The sequence below is a fragment of the Pteropus medius genome, unplaced genomic scaffold, assembly GCF_902729225.1.
Source record: "Pteropus medius unplaced genomic scaffold, Ma_sr-lr_union100, whole genome shotgun sequence".
Lineage (NCBI taxonomy): Eukaryota > Metazoa > Chordata > Mammalia > Chiroptera > Pteropodidae > Pteropus > Pteropus medius.
Window position 1 is genome coordinate 4,111,058 of NW_024348533.1, and position 16,054 is coordinate 4,127,111.

The 16,054-nt window shown below is 50.9% G+C and overlaps 1 protein-coding gene across 13 annotated transcripts in view; it reads right to left on the bottom strand.

Annotated features, from left to right (window-relative positions):
- COL23A1 (collagen type XXIII alpha 1 chain) overlaps positions 1-16,054 on the bottom strand; it is a 283,264-nt gene that overhangs the window by 104,814 nt on the left and 162,396 nt on the right. The window lies entirely within an intron of this gene.

Below are 16,054 nucleotides of genomic sequence, written 5' to 3' on the forward strand. Positions count from 1 at the left end.
ATCTGCAAATGTGCCACTGTAAACACTTTATGTCTTTAAGTTGTTGAAAACAATGAACGGAGCGGGCTTAAGCATAGAACTAACAGTCCAAAAGAAGAAAATTATCAATTATCTCCTGGCTGACAGTAGCTCATTCATTCACTCATTTAATGTTTATTGAGCCCTACTAAGGGCCGGTCAGCCTTCTGATTAGGCTGCTGTGACTGTCGCCCAACCAGCTCTGCTCCCATCCTGACTCTTACCCAAATGACTTTCACAGGTAAAATTTGGACATCTTGTCAACCCATCTGAAGCCCAAATGAACTGGAATTAAACATGCCCTTGACCCACAGCCATGTAGGAGACCCGCTCGGTGCATGGCTTGTACCTGCTGGGCTCTGATGCTGGTTATAGAGCTCATAGACCCTTTGCTTCCTCATCTGCTCTAGATGGTGTCGCCAGGTATTTGTTTGGGTTATTCGCCTGGAGGTTCTAGGATCCATCTCTCTGAAAATGGGGACAGTTCTGATGTTACATCCCATCCTCTTCCTCAAAGACACGGCCATATTTCTACGACCACATTAGTAAGTTCTTTCCACGCTCCGGGTGTACAGAGACTCAATTTATGAGATGAGATTCATCAAATGCCTTTTGCACCTACTTTGTGACAGGGACTCTTACAACCTGCCCCACACCCTTTGTTCCACGTCCCTCCTCCATGCTCTCCATCAGATGCTCTCTACCTGAAGCAGAAGTGGTAACACAGACCCGAGTCATCTGGTTCTCGCTGCTGACGTCACCCTGTGTCTCGGGTCCCTGGCCACATGGCTGGCTCTTCTTACTTCTCCTTGTGCCAAATAGACTTTTAAAAGCCGAAGGTGCCTTTCTGCACATTTTTGCCACCACGGCCCTTTCTTTTCTAGGCCACTTCCCTGGGTCTGTTCCTGTCCCTCCCATCCACGCACACTCTTTCCGAGTCTGAGGAGTGAGTTCCAAACATGAGTCTACCCGTTCCCCACCCCTGGAGAGAAAGCCCTTTTCTTTCAAACATCCTGACCTCTGCTTTCCTAATTTCCAAGATATGAACCCTTTGGTTTGTAGGACGGCAGCTCTGGCTCCCTAAGAGGTGAGCCAAGGGTGGAGGGAGCCTACCAGGACCCCCTGTGTGAAGGAGCCACAGCCTTGCCCCTTGCTCACCTGATGGCACCGAATCATGTCTATTCCTCATAGGCTGTCTCCCGGTCCCTGCCCCTCCCATTTCTGGTGCCTAGCAACAGTGGATTATGCTTCTAGAAGGGTGGGGAAAGGTCCTTGGAAATCAGCTGGTCCAGCAGTTGTGCCTTTAAATTAGCAGAATCACCTGGAGAGTGTTTCCTGTCCCCACCCCAGAGACTGAGCTGTGGGGTTTGGGATGGACCTCGGGCATCTGGATCTGTAAGAAGTTCCTCCAGCCCTACAACAGCTGAAAAGCCCTCCTGGGAAGCCCCTCACCTGTGGGACAGCTGGCCCCTGGCGTGGGCCACCAACCTCTCGAGTTCCAGAGTAGCTCACAGAGCTCACTGAGGACCCAGCACTCCCATTGCTGCATGCTGACTGCAGGCTTGGAAGCCAGGCTAGGGCCTGCTTACTTCCAGGCCCTCATAAATACGGCCTGGAATTCCTGATCAACGGGGCCCATGAGGGCAGGCCGGTCAGCAGATGCACAGACAGATAAATCAATGAAGCTACAAGCCACAGGGGCCTCAACGGTCTCTACAGTTTCTCTTTGGGGGTGGGCTTTGAGAAGCTGCTTTTTTTGTGTGTGTCTACATGTGTTTGTGCACGTGTGTGTTTAAATAAGCAAAATTATTTTTTTGGGAGTCCATCCAAGAACATTAGATAAATAACTGATCCAGCTCCAGCTGCTCATAGGAAAGCCTGCTCGGGTGGACAGGGTGGGAGAGTGTGGCTGTGCTTTGATGTGTTGTGTGAGGCACCCTGGGGTCACCTAGGCTATTGTGAAAGCCCCAGGCCGAGTGCAGGATCTGACCAGGTGCCTTCCTCTCCCTGAACCCCCCTGTGTCCTGCAGATGCTTCAGAATCAAATACAAGTCTCTTGGAGGGTATGAAGGTCTGGCCCGGGCCCTCCTCATTGCTTCCCAGTCTCTACCACATGGTCTGAACTCTGCCCACTGACCACTGAGTGTCCCTGCCAGGTGTGCGGTGCCCCTTTCTCCTCCTGGACGATGGTGTGCCCTCTTTGCTCTTTTGTGCAGACCTTGTGTTTCTTGTTCTCCACCTGGAAAGCCATAACCCTCATTGTCCAAGTCCAGCTCTGACGTCACCTTCCCCCAACCCAGAAGCCCTCAATGACCCAGGATGGGGGGCCCTGATAGGCCAGGCTCCTCTGGGGTCCACTCTCCTTCTCTCTGTGCTTGGCATTGCCTGGTAATGGTCTCCCTGCCAAACCAGGAGCTTGTTGAGAGGACAGACTGGGTCCCCTGGGCCTGAGTGGAGGTGCGAGGCAGGGAGGGTAGTGGTTGGGGCACAAGGGTTCCTGAGGCAGACACACTGGATTCATATACCGCTGATGCCATCTCCAGCTAGATCACTCTTTACAGCCTGTCTCAGTGACAGGCATCAGCTACTGCCGTGTAGCCTCTGTGCCCGGTCCCTCCCTCCATCAGAGTGGGCATCCCAGCTATTTGAGATCCATCTTCTCTACCAGCCCCTGAGTTCCTGAGGCAGGGCTAGGTCTGATTCATCTCTTCCTCCCTAGCTGGGCCCAGATGGTCACTCAGGAACTCTGCTGGCTGCAAGAGCTGCTTCTAGGTGGCAGCCTGGTCGTCTGGCGCAGAGGCCAATCCAGGCCTGTGCTCAGGGTTCTCTCTGCACCGCGTGATGGGCACTGCGTCCTGTTCCCTCTGGGCATTGGGTCACCTTGACCCTGAGCCTCTGAGTTTTCAGCCCTACCCAGCTGCGGGCGTCCGCCTTCCCACGCCTCTCCTGCCCCTCTTACCCTTCCCAGGAGAGTGCGTTCAGACCTTCTCCTCAAAAGCCAGTCGCTGTGACTAGAACAAGACCCTATATCTCTCTCGGTCTGACTCCCAATCCACTTCCAGCTTCCTCTAGAACTAAAACGGCATCCCGCTCCTGACTCATGGTGTAGCCCCACGGAGCTGTTCCACGTCACCCCTTTTGCAAAGACTTTCTGACTCTCCATTCAGGGAGCGGGGTCTTGCCCTTCTCCACGGCCCAAGAGATCCCTTTTGTGCCAGCAATTGTCTTGCCAGCCTGCTTGGCCATGACAGCTGGGCTATGCTTTCTTCACCTGGCATCTCATCCAGGCCTGGAATGGGGTGGGCACTTGGTGAGTGTTTGTTGAAACTGAATTTTGCACAGTATGTGTTTATGACCCTTCTCTGAATGGGTTTTGGTCTGACTCTTAAGCCATTCATTTGCTATCAGACACAATGCAGTTGTGGTCAGGCCAAAATTTTTCCTATGGCTAAATTGCTATCTGAGGGTATTGCTGGCACATAAATCAGCCCTATCTTGATCTGCTTGGAAACGACTGATGGCATTCGCTCCAAGTTGTTTGATGATGTCCAGATGTGGGCTGCTGCACTGATGTGCATTTTCTGTAATTAAGCTGACAGGAGTTCCAAGTCTATTAGGGGCTTTTGGCCTTGAGCAGGTCACCCCTTTGTGCAAGCCTATTTCTCCTCTGGGGCAGGGAGGGAGCACCAGCTTATCAGCAAGCTCACATAAAAGGTGGAATGCTGCCCATTCTTCTGAAGCAATCTATAGTCTAAATCAAGTATTCTTCACATTTATATAGAGCTCCGAGCTAACCATAGACGGGGTGTGCTCTGATGGCCCAAGGCAGCTGGCCTTGGGACAATGTTGAATGGAAAAGACCCAAAGGTGCAGATTAGATTTCACTGTATGAGCCGGGAGCCCCCCTAAGTATTAGGGAAGCTGGGGACCACACCCAAGGCCAAGCAGGGCTTATTTTATTCTTGTTCTGAACAAATGCAGGCTGCCATCCTACATCTGTGTCTTTTCTTTCTAGTGCACCATCTAAATGTACTCTCTTCCCACCTGTGGGGATCTCTTGCTCCCAAATGCAAAAACTGCCTGGAGCACCAGCAAGTAGGTGCACAGCTGCATCTAGTCCTGGCTCCCCAGGCGTACATCCACTACCCACCAGGCCCTTGCTGGAAAGGGATGAGACGCAGCCGCTGTCCCTGAGGAGCTCACCACCAGGCCAGGTGGCAGCCAAGCTCTAGGAGCACTGCCTAAGGGAGATGACACAGTGGGTTGGGAGCATAATTTTAGCACATGAGGAATTGAGAAAGACTTTATCAGGAAGGCAGTATTTGAGCAGGGCTTTGAGGGTGAGAAGGACTTAGATATGTTGGGAGGGCAGGCAAGCTATAGCCATGGGGAGTTTGGGACAAGATATCGAAGCAAGTAAGCCAGAATGAACTTATTTTCGTTTAGGACTTCGGCGTGTGAAAGGTGTATGGGAACATAAAGTCCACACTGGAGACAGCAGGTGAAGGATGGGGACCCTAGGCTGGACTGGCAGGATCTACCGTAGCATCTGAGTCAGCAGAGTGGCAGGGCCATGTGGGCACCAGAAGTTGGAATTCTGCAAAGCAGCACAACCATAAGCTTTGCAGTGACTTTCCTCCATAGCATGGCTATTTATTTGGACACTGAGTACTCTTTAGAGTAAGGCCATGAACCGGCCTCCCCGCTGACACAGTCTTATCTGCTAACTGGTTCCTGTTGGCAGACATACGCACCCCTGGCCCACAGGGCTGCTCCTCACCACAGCAAACCCCGGTCATGCAACCTGAGAGGGACAGCAGTGACATAGCCGGAGGCGGGTATGGGAAGGGGAAAGGGGATTGAAGAACTGCTCATGTGCGTGTGATCTTTCCAGGTTTAAAAGTCCCCCTACATCCACCTCTGGACAAGGCCCTTGGTGAGGACTGTGGCCCATGTCTGTCAGGCACCTTCTGCCCCTTGTGGGGTTGTCTGAATCTGCTCAGCACAGTCTAGGAGCGGAGAGCATCAGTTATAGGAACACATCCAGGCAGGACTCAGAGAAACAGCTGAGAACGGCGGGGCTGGGGGCTCTGAGCACCCTGACCACTGCAGAGATGAAACTCCCACCTGCCACCGCTCTCCTGTCCTTATGCAGACACCTCGATCCCCAATTCTGGCTCCCGGGCAACTGGGCATCAGGGGAGGAAGAGGAAGTAGAACACCTCCATCGCAGATCAGAAGAGAAACTTCATCTTAATTTATTTTCTACTCTCCAAAAAGGCTTTCGGACTAAATACAAAAATCCAAGGTAGAGTGAAAAGGTAGAGTAAAAACAGGGCCTGAAAACAATGACCGCATCAGGGCAGATGTATTCAGAATACAGAACATGAGGTTCCACACCCTTTCTAGACCCAAATGTATTGAGTCAAGTCAATATGGAAACCCAGCCATAGGAGCTGTTCAGACACGCATGGGATAAAAACCAAACAGTGGCCCAGGAAAAGCACAGCCAGGCCCAGAACTAAGGCAGAACTGAATCAATGACAAGCTTCTCCACAGCAGGATCCCAACTCAATGTCCCTGTGGTGAACACGATGTCTCTTATGCACGGCCCTTGTGAGGCGGGTGGCTCTGAGCCAAAGGAAGGGCGTACGGAGGCACCTGCCAAAAAGACGCCGCCGGTGTCTGCAGAGCCAGGCTGCTCACCTGCCATGGTGGGTGGGCTTCCTTCTCCTTGTGTTTCAAGTGTCAAAGGAAATGCTCTGTGCAGATTTGATGAGGGATCAGAATGTGAAATACACACCCAACTATCTCAACTTCCTTAGCCTAAGTGGGTTCAAGCAGGTTACCAGGCAGCAGCTCCCAAACCAAGACAGTGGCCAGCATCCCCTGCCACAGCCCACAAGGGGTGAGAGGACGTGCTCACATTCACGCAGCTGGTCCATTTTACTCTAAGAGCTTTTTATTAAGGGACACTGGAGCAGGGAGCACAGCCAGAGAGGGGCCAGCGAGGAGCCTTATTTCTCTGGTTGCAGGTGATAAGTCAGCTCGGCTCAGCCCCACGCTCCTTGGCTGAGCTAGCTAACCTCAGGCTCAGCTCTGAAATTGGGTGGCCAGGACCTGAGCAGCCCAAGCTTTCCTCTGGGGCACCATCACTGACCCCTGGCCAGCGGACCCTAGCACCCTCCCACCCCACATGCCCCATGGGGGAGCCCAGTTCTGGGGTCCCTTCTGGATGGTGGATTTCCTACTGGTGTGGAAACATCTTCCCCTCTTCTGTCTGAGCCCACCATCGCCTGACCCCCAGCTGAGCCTCTCTGATCCTCTCCACACAAAGCCAGCTCCCCCTGCACCACACCAGGGTTTCCATTATGTCCACTGTGAACGTGAGAGTGAAAACAACTCCAAGCATTAATTTTATAGCTATTACCAACCAGAGTTAAATCTTTCTGATTCCGTGTGAACTCTAGAGCTACAGTTTTGCAGGTTTAATAAGTTGATTAAGAAAGAGTTTAGAAAAAAAAAAATTAAACCCTACCCATTCTATGCTAAAAAATCCAGTGTCATTTCACAATGATAACCATGGGCATGAGCTGACCTGCAGACATGTTTTGTCTGGTCTGCGGAGTGTTTTTAAAACATGTGACTTAGTTGCCCAGAGTTCAAATTCCGATTTTACACATGGTTCTGAATTTCTTTTTAAGAAATGAGATTTGTAGGGTAGTGGAGGCTAATCCTCTGAAGATGGGTGCTGACTCAGGAGGGTGAAGGTGGGTGCTGGAGGGGTGGGTGGCCTGGCGGGAGAGCATTGCTCACGGGAGATGTCAGTTAAACATTCCAGGTTCCGACACTGACCGGGCTTGGCTGTGAGCCCCGGCACAATTTACAAACTTGGCAGGACAGCCATTTCCTCCAGTTTTCTGTTTCTCATTAAAGCTTTTAGTCAAAGGGTTTAGTTGCTGGTTCTGGTGCCGGAGTTAGCCCTGGTCTTATTAAACAGAACTATCTGGCCAAGAGGAAATGAAGGAAGAAGGCCAAATGATGCCGAAGGAAAACAAATGGGACTAAGAAACCAGGAGAAGCATCTATGGGAGTAAAATATTGGGGGACTGAGTGGGGTGGGGATGGGAGTGAGAGGGGAGCTATGATGACTGAAAGGCAAGGAGTCACATAGCTTCAGATTTCTTAGGAGAACTGGAGAGTATGGTGGGAGCAAGAATCAACCTCCTTGGCAAACAATAAAGGGTTAAAAAAAACTCCAAACTTCTGGGTTTGAGTGCAGGGGCTGTCACTCCTCTTGGTTTTCTAAGCTACAGATGGGGCACAGAGACAGTGATAAAACAGAGTTACCATGGGGATGACACGGAGGCAGATGCCAAATCCCGCCAGCACGTGAGTTGTGGGATCCCAGAACATTTCGGGGGGTGGGGGAACCCTCGCTCTGCACCTTGGTGTGACAGGATCGACTCTGCTATTCCCATCACAGCTGGAGTAACCTTCCAGGTGTCATGCCCCACAGGTTAGTCACATGAGACCAATCTGGACAAAGACGACTTGCTCGCACAATCCCTACAACTACCTCTCACCTTGGCCTGCAGGAGGTGCCATGAGGGAGTGAGAGCCCAAGTCACACTTGGTTCATAGCAGAGCCGACAGAGTTACTTAGTTACTTTCAAGCCCACCTGAGGAGGACCCTCATCTGGAGAGAGGTGTGGCTGTGGGAGGGCGGGGGGCTGATCGCTCAAGCGGAGCAAACCCTTCACTTGTTCCAGGGAGTGCTCTGCGGCTGGAGGGCGGGTGGAGTGAGTACCAGCGCTAGATGACTGACATCTCTCTTTATTGTCAGTGGCATACGAACAAACTCGCATAGGTATATGCACATATGCACACATGAGTCCTTCATACGCCAGCAGGTCTTCGAATAACTTCTCCACTCATTTTTAATCAAGTGGACCTTAGAGGGCAGAATTTGCAGCACACATTGGCTTCTACCAGAACAGAAGCATATGACCTAAAAGTATTCTGCTGAAGCAGAGAACAGAGTAGAAGTACTTTACGAGGAGGTGGCAAGGGCATGACATCCCCATCTCGAACGCCTGAACCAGACCTCTGGTCTTTCCAGCCTCTGCACACCCTTCCATCCACCTCTCTCCTCTCGAAACACTCCCACTCACGCTTCCAGGCTCAGTTCAGCTGTCACCCCCTCTCTTCCTTGACACCTCGTAGTTGCCACAGCCTTGTCCCTACACGCTCACCAGAGCTTCTATGGAGTTATACTGTGGACAGCAATGTCTAGGCGTGTCCCCCACTCTTCTGTAGTACCCTCCACCCCTCAGGGTAGTTGTGAGGACTGGACGAGTGAATACCCGTGAAGGTGTTGACAAGCACTGAAAATCTGTGAAATAAAAACATAATTGGATACTACCTCACACTCACTAGCATGGTTAGAATAAAAAAGTCAGATAATAAAGAGTGAGATGTAGAGAAATTGGAACACACAATGCTGGTCGGAATGAAAAATGGTGCAGCCACTTTGAAAAAACGATCTGGCAGTTCCTCAAACGATTAAACATAGAGTCATCCTATGATCTGGAAATTCCACTCCTGGAATAATGTGGAGTCAAATAACATAAGAACTCAGATAGCCAATAACCCATAATCAAATACCCGAAGAGAAATGAAAACATATATCCACACAAAAAAACTTGTACAAGCACATGCATAGCAACATTATTCACAATAACCAAATTGTGGAAACAACCCAAATGTCCATCCATGGATGAATGGGTACACAAGACACCCATCCACGCTGTGGAATATTGTTCAGCCATAAAAAAGAATGGAGTGTTGATACAGGCTGCAATGTAGATGAGCCTTGGAAACATGATGCTAAGTGAAAGAAGTCAGGCACAGAAGGCTACACACTGAATAATTCCACAGACATGAAATGTCTAGAACAGGCAAACCCAGAGTCGGACAGTCGATCAGTGGTGGCCAGGGGCTGAGGGAAGGCGTGGGGGGTGGGTTGCGATAGCTGAAGGGTTTCTTCTGGAGGGGATGAGAACGTTCTAAAATTGACTGCGGTGACGGTTGCACACACCGTGAATATATTAAAACCATTGAAATGTACACGTTAACTGGGTGAATTGTATGGCATGTGAATTATATCTCAATAAAGCTGCTTGAAAAAAACCAAAAACCAAAAAACCTCAGCTGACTACCACAGAAAAAAAGAAAAGAAAGCCTGTTAACTGCTATAACCAGGATCTTTTCTACTCAGGGTTCAGCCCAGAGCAGGCCTTCGGGAAAGTCTGGGAAAAGAATAAGCTAAATACTCGGCACTGCTTATGCACCCCCTGGATGCTTTCACATAGCTTCTCACTCAGTCTTCGATGACCTTGGGGTTATTCTCACTGCCTTCAGCCAACCTGTTAGCAAATCCAGTTGGCTCTACCTTCCAAATCCGTCCCCAATTGGATTTGGTCTCTCCACCGCCACGTCTACCACCAGGTCCAAGCCACCACCTCTCCCTGGGTTCTCCTGCACCCGACTCACTGCCTCCAGCCTCCGCCTCGGCCCCAGCAGTCTGTCTTCAGCACAGTCTCTGGGATGGTCTCTCAAAACCTACGATGACGGTCTGTCTGGGTCAGAGTGAAAGCCCGAGTCCCGCACTGGCCCACTAGGCCCTCCTGGTCCTACCCCGGCCCTCTGACCCCTTGGTCTGCTCTTCTGATCACTTCTCTCCAGCCCGCTGACCTGCTACAGTTCCTCCTTCACACCGGCCTTAGGGTTTTTGCTGAGGTGGCTCCTCTGCCTGGATCCCGTTTCCCCCAGAAATCTTCTTGACTTACTCTCTTTTCTGCTTTAAGTCTTGGCTCAAAGTCCTTTTCCCCGTGGGGACCCCAGACCCCCCTCCTCACTCTGTGTCATATTGCAACCTGCACACTCCAGATCCCAGTTGCCTTCAGCTGCTTTTTCTCTTTTCCATAGCACTTGTCATGTTCTAAAATACTACACAATCTACTTATCATAGTCATTATTTATCTGTCTCCCTGCTAAATGGGAGCTCCACCGGGCCAGGGGTTTTGATTTGTTTTGTAGATTTACGTTTCCCCTGTACTGGTGGGCACTCGACAGACATATGTTGAGAACTGTGTCTTTACAACACCTCTAAGAAGCAGGCTTTATTATTCCTGTTTCTCAGATGAGAAAACGAAGGCTCAGAGACGTGAAGTAACCTGCCTAGTGTCCCACAGCAGCTGGTAAACAGAGTTGGGCACAGCGCCTAGGACTGCTGGGTGCCAGGGCGGCTCCTTTTATGTTGCACAGGTGCCACTGGTGTCCTAAAAATGGAAGGCCAGGTGACAGCAGCTACTACTTATGGACCAGGCATTGAGCTTTAGGTACACCATCTCTACTTAAGCAATCCTGCAAGTTCACCTTTCATTTCCACTTGATAGAAGAGGAAACGGATGCTCAGAAAGGTAATATACGGGACTTGCCCAAGGCCAAGAAGCTAGATGGCAGAGCTGAATGTGTGAAGGAATTTTGAGCCTGTGTTTACTAAACCCCTCCCCCACAGCCAGTGTACAAGAAGTGTCCTGTTTACTTCCAGGAGATAAGCACCTTTAAATGAAAAGACTGCTCAGGAAGAAAGTGGAAGTGAAACACTCTCAGGCCACCTCTTGTGACATCCCCAAAGTAACCCCACGCCTTTATCTTCCCCTGCAGAGGCCGCTGCCATAGGGCCCTGGCTCTGTCCATCTGCCAAACCAAGAGTTGTAGTATCTAATCGGCCCTTGGATGGGGTCGCTGCTGGAGGACGGTGTCAGGGACAAAGTGGACCGCCCTGCAGCCGGCTTTGCAGGGTCCGGCAGGCAGCTGCCCGAGACTGACGGCAAAGCACGGACGCATTCACAGGTAACATCCGGGTCCAAGGTGGCCCGTGGGGATGACCACATACTAGTCGAGGAGAGCACTATCTACGTAGTTTGAACAAGCAGGATCCCATATGAGCTGATGTTTCACATCTGTCAGACTCGACACTGCCTCCCTTCTCCGAACATCCTCTGGTGAAGAAGGGATGGACCTCGTGGTGTGCAAGAAGCAAAGTTCCTCTCCTCTCCATCGCCAAGGGGCTGAGTTACCCCACAGCTGAGCCCCAAAGTATTGGGCCGTTGGGCCTGAGATTGGCTAGGGCAAACTTGCTCACATCATCACAGTGAAGCCAGAAATCTCAGTCTGGCTTTGATTCTCTCCTTCCCTTCACCCCCACCACCAGCCATCCGGGCCTCTGACTCCCCCCCGATCTCCCTGGCGCCTTTCCCCACTCTATCCTATCTCCACGGTGGCTTCCCGTCCCCTCGGCCAGGCTTCCGGCCTCTGCCTGCAGAAGTCTCCAACACTACTTTTCTCCCACTGGTAGCAGCGTCCATCCCGTGGGTAGTGAGAGCCTTTGGGGCGGCCACATGGGGTGTGTGTAGGAAGAGCAGGCAGGCAGAATGGAGGGAGGGCAAGCCGGCCGAAGGACAGGATGGTTCTGGGGGACAGCCGGCCATCTTGTGCGTGTGGCAGGAGTCTGGGGCTCATGGCGCAGGGCAGAGAAGACACTGGAGAGGCCAGCAGGGCCAGACTGAGAAGGGCTTTACCCACCATCCACGACGATAACTCTCTGAGGGGTTAACAGATGTTGCGCAACCCTCAGAACATGCACATGCACCCCAACGCCTAGTCTGCTCCACTTTCAGAGTGTTTGTGTGCCCCTGAAGCTCATCGTAACTGCCTCATGGCAAATGGGCCTCATTGAGTAGGAAAGTACCATCATGGGACCCATGTCTCAGAAGGAAAGGTGTGGGAGGTGGGCTGCATGGAGGGAGGGAACGAGCAGGGAGGGCCGGGAGCTAACCTGCAGCCTGAAAAGGTCCTTGGTAAATACAGAGAGATTCCAACTGTAAATAGAGTGCCAAAGGGAGGGTTAGAGCTAGGCGTGATTGCCCGCTGACCCAGAGAGAAAGGTGGTGTGAGGATAGGAGCAGTCCCCTAAAGACGAGAAGGTAGCTTGCAAATCTGGCAGGGTTGGGTGGGTCTGCGAGCTCGCTTGCAGGATGCTCAGGCTGGAGCAGTTGGGAGTAGCTCTGAATGCCCAGAGCATTTTTTGCTGCCTTTGGTTTGGTGCCTCTGGGGACAGGCTGCTATCTTGAGTCCCCCACACCGCATTCCCCTCCTCACCAGCTCTCAAAGTTTGGACAAGCAGAGACTGTGAACGGCAAGGAGACTGAGGACATCGGAGGCGGGGGAGACCTGTCACAGCCAAGTTTGCCCAACAGGTCTGGATGCACAAGGGACATTGTGCAGAGGCCCACACCTGCCTCTTACTCAGCTTCCCAAAAGCTCTAAGCACAGAGTCCGTCTCCCATTGTGACAGGCGCATCTGGAGGCACACTCAGCCTGATGTGTGGCTGTTAATAAATAAAATTTATTTATCCCACTGATATGGTGTATTTATATATTTCACTACAGAAATGTCAGTGTGTCTGGTTAAGGGGGCTGCCTGCACAGACATGGTATTACCTTTCAAAAACAGAACAATTTTGAATTCTGCACACATCAAACCCCAAGGGATTGGATAATGGATTGTGAAACCGGACTAGAGAAGATTTGATTAAATTATTATACATCTATGCAGCAGCCAAAAAACAAAGCATGGGAGGATCTCCAAGAGACAAGGTTCAGTTAAAAAAACTTATTTTTAATTTTTTTTATTATTTATATTTTTGAGACTTAAAAAAAGTATTAATTCAACCATCAAACAAGAATTTGGCAAGTAACTAGGAACTAGTGTTATTCTAGGCATTGGTATTAGAAATGTGACAACAGTGTAAAAATACTAAACAAAACTCCCCATGCACTATGCACATATGTGTACATGTGGGTATATAAATGCATAGAAAAAGATCTGGAGGGATCCACATGAAGCCGGTGGTCATGGGACTTCCAGGGAGAGGGACCCCGCAGCGGTGAAGGTGGACTCTGACATTTTGTTCTATACACTTTGATATTGTTTATATTTTTTATAAATATTTGTGTCTCCCCAATTTTCATATGTTAAAACCTACCCCCTAAAGTGTCAGTGTTAGGAGGTGGGGCCTTTGGGAGGAGACTAGGTTACGAGGGTGGAGCCCTCGTGAATGGGATTAGTGCCCTTATAAAGGGACCCTCTAGAGCTCTCTCATCCCTTCTGCCTGTGTGAGGACACAGCTGGCTATAACCAGGAAGTGGGCTCTCACCAGACACCCGGTCTGCTGGAGCCTTGATCTTGGACTTCCCAGGCTCCGGAGCTGTGAGAAATAAATGCCTGTTATTGATAAGCCACCTAGTTTCTGGTATTCTGTTATGGTAGCTCAGACTATGACAATAAGCAAGAAATCATATATTACTCCTGTGATTAATAGAGAAAAACAACTAGAACTAAAAAAACAAAACCAAAATGAGGAAAAAGAAACCACTCATCTAGTACAAACTGTTTATTTTATAGACAAGGAAAATGAAGCTCAGGGAAGCCCCACAGCCTCAGGTGGGAATTGGAACCCAGCTCCCCAGACTCCGGTCCAGAATTCACTCCAGAACGCCCGATGCTTCCGACACGACCCCCAAATAACATAATTGATATAAAGATGCTTTGTGAACTGTGGCTAACTATAGGCACGTGCTACTCTTTGGTGGATAGAAAATTTCTAGATTTGGCTTTTTTCCTTGCCAAAGCCCTTTTTGCCACTGAGGAAGCACTATATTTGCCGTCTCTAGTAGCCGTAGAAAGAGGCCTTCGAGAGCAGGGGCGGGTCGACAGATGACATGCCGCCCAGAACCAGAACAAGATGACGACTACAACCCGTTGGTGGGACTGCGACCTGGGTGGCGGGAGACCTTGGTGAGGGGAGCCCGGTGTGGGCACCGAGGTGTGACCTGGCATGGGGAGGTGGACACTCTAGTGCAGCCGGGTAAAACTTAACATTCTTAGAGTTCCAGTGCATGCACTATTTTTTTTGTGGGCTTCTTTTCTGTGTTTGGCTTTGTATTTCTCTCCTATTTTCTTTCTTTTCTTCTAAAGAAAAAAAAGTTGCCACCCACTGCATCTGATCATAAGTTTCAAGTTTTAATTTTGCAACTGCAGTTAATTTCATTCATTATTCATAATGTTAATGTAATATATTAATTTTTTATATCAAAACATTTTTCCCTCAACATTTTTAAAACCAGAAGGAGTGAACGAAAAGTGACATTTGAGCCGGGCCTTACAGGAAGTGCTGGAGGTGGGTGCTGGCCTTGCATGAGGGGACAGCCTGGAGAGCCAGAAGCCCCAGGTTTGCAGCAAGTTTGAGGACCAGCCCTGTTGGGAGGGAGGACACACAAGGACAAGACCTGAGGATGCAGACGCAGAGGTGTGGACACCCTGTCCCTTTCTGAATATCCTGCTAAGGATATAACGTAAGTGCTTCTGGGCTGTGGCGGGAGACTGGATCAGGAAGAGGCAGGGCAGACACCGAACCCTGGGGACCCGCGGGTATGTCTGGCTAGGCCCACTTCAATCTGTGACCAGTGCTATGAAATAGGGTGATTTCCCATTAAAGTCCTGATGTTTTGCCTGAAAGCAGACTGGGCTCTGACTCCTTCCAGCCCCTCACTCATCAACTCAAACCATCTGAGCTGGTGATGCTGCCTTCAAGAGATAATTAGGAAGTGGTTTTTCCAGGCCCCTTTCAACTGGAAGGAGGACAGCAGGCTCCAGCCAGCGCTCATCAGGACTTAGGGAAGCGTGGGGATGCGTGGGCCACGGGGCGGGGGGGGCGGGGGGGAAGACTGCGCCAGCCCGCCCCGCCCCATCCTCCCCTGAGAAGGCGGGAGGGCACACAGCAGGCTCCCCTCCCGCCCCCAGCCAGACACTGAGAAAGTCTTTCTACTGGGAGATGAGCACCTAAATCGGGCGCACGAAGGGGTGCCTGGGAATCGCTCCCATGCCCCAGAAAGTGTCTGGTGTCAGGTTTTACTTCTCTCCAACACTAACCAAACAAAGGGTGCGGGTGGCACAGTCTTGACACTGAGTCTCCCAGTGATATGGTCTGACCAACACGGAGACAAGTATTTCAGGACTCCAGCTACACTGGAGTCTTCCCAGAGGAGAATGTGGTTCAGCACAGTCCCCGTGAGACTGTCTGGGTATCGGGCTGAGAGGCAGAAGCCCAGAGAGCTTGGGTTGTCTGCCCAAGGTCACACAGCCGGCAGGGGCAGAGCCACGATTCCAGCTGTTTGGGGCCTGTGGACATCGCAGGTCCTGATCAGAAGCACCCACCCGGCCTGGAGGGAAAGTCGGGTTGTTAGGGTGGGAATGAAAAGCGCAAAAAGTAGCCAATTTCCAGGTTTTTTTTGGTTTATTTCTGAATTGGTTCTTTTGAGAATTCTATGTAGGTCTAGAGTTTATGCCATGACAATGGAAAGAGGTTAAAGCTGGAACCTCGTCTGCTCACTCCTTCTCATGCGACAGGGACTAATGGGGGTAGGGGATGTCACCTTCAGGGGGTGGGGACCTGAGAAAGGGAGCATGGAAACCCCGTGGGTGACCAGAGTCAAGGACCCTGTGGGGTCCCAGCCCCGCTCAAAAGGCTGTGCCAGCTGGTGGTGCTCTGGACTTCACTGAACCTTCTGGAAACTGTAACCCTCTCAGGTATCAGTATTAAGCTCCCTCCACTCCCAGGAAAGTAGGAAATGGGGCCTTGACCCTCAGAGGGCTGTGGAATAGAAAAGAGAGCCCAGACCCAGGACGCGAGTGGACAGCGGATGGAGAAGCGCAGCCCGGCTACCAGAGATTCTGGAACCACCTCTATCTACCACTGGGCTTCTACTGCTGGCCCCCACCCCCACCCCTACCCTATGAGACCTCTTAGGCAACAGGGCTCAAAGGGGATGCATGTCAGCTGTGACTCAGGGCAGCCTGGCTCTTTGGCCGGCCAGGAAGTAAAGTGATTCCAGCTGGCAATCAGGG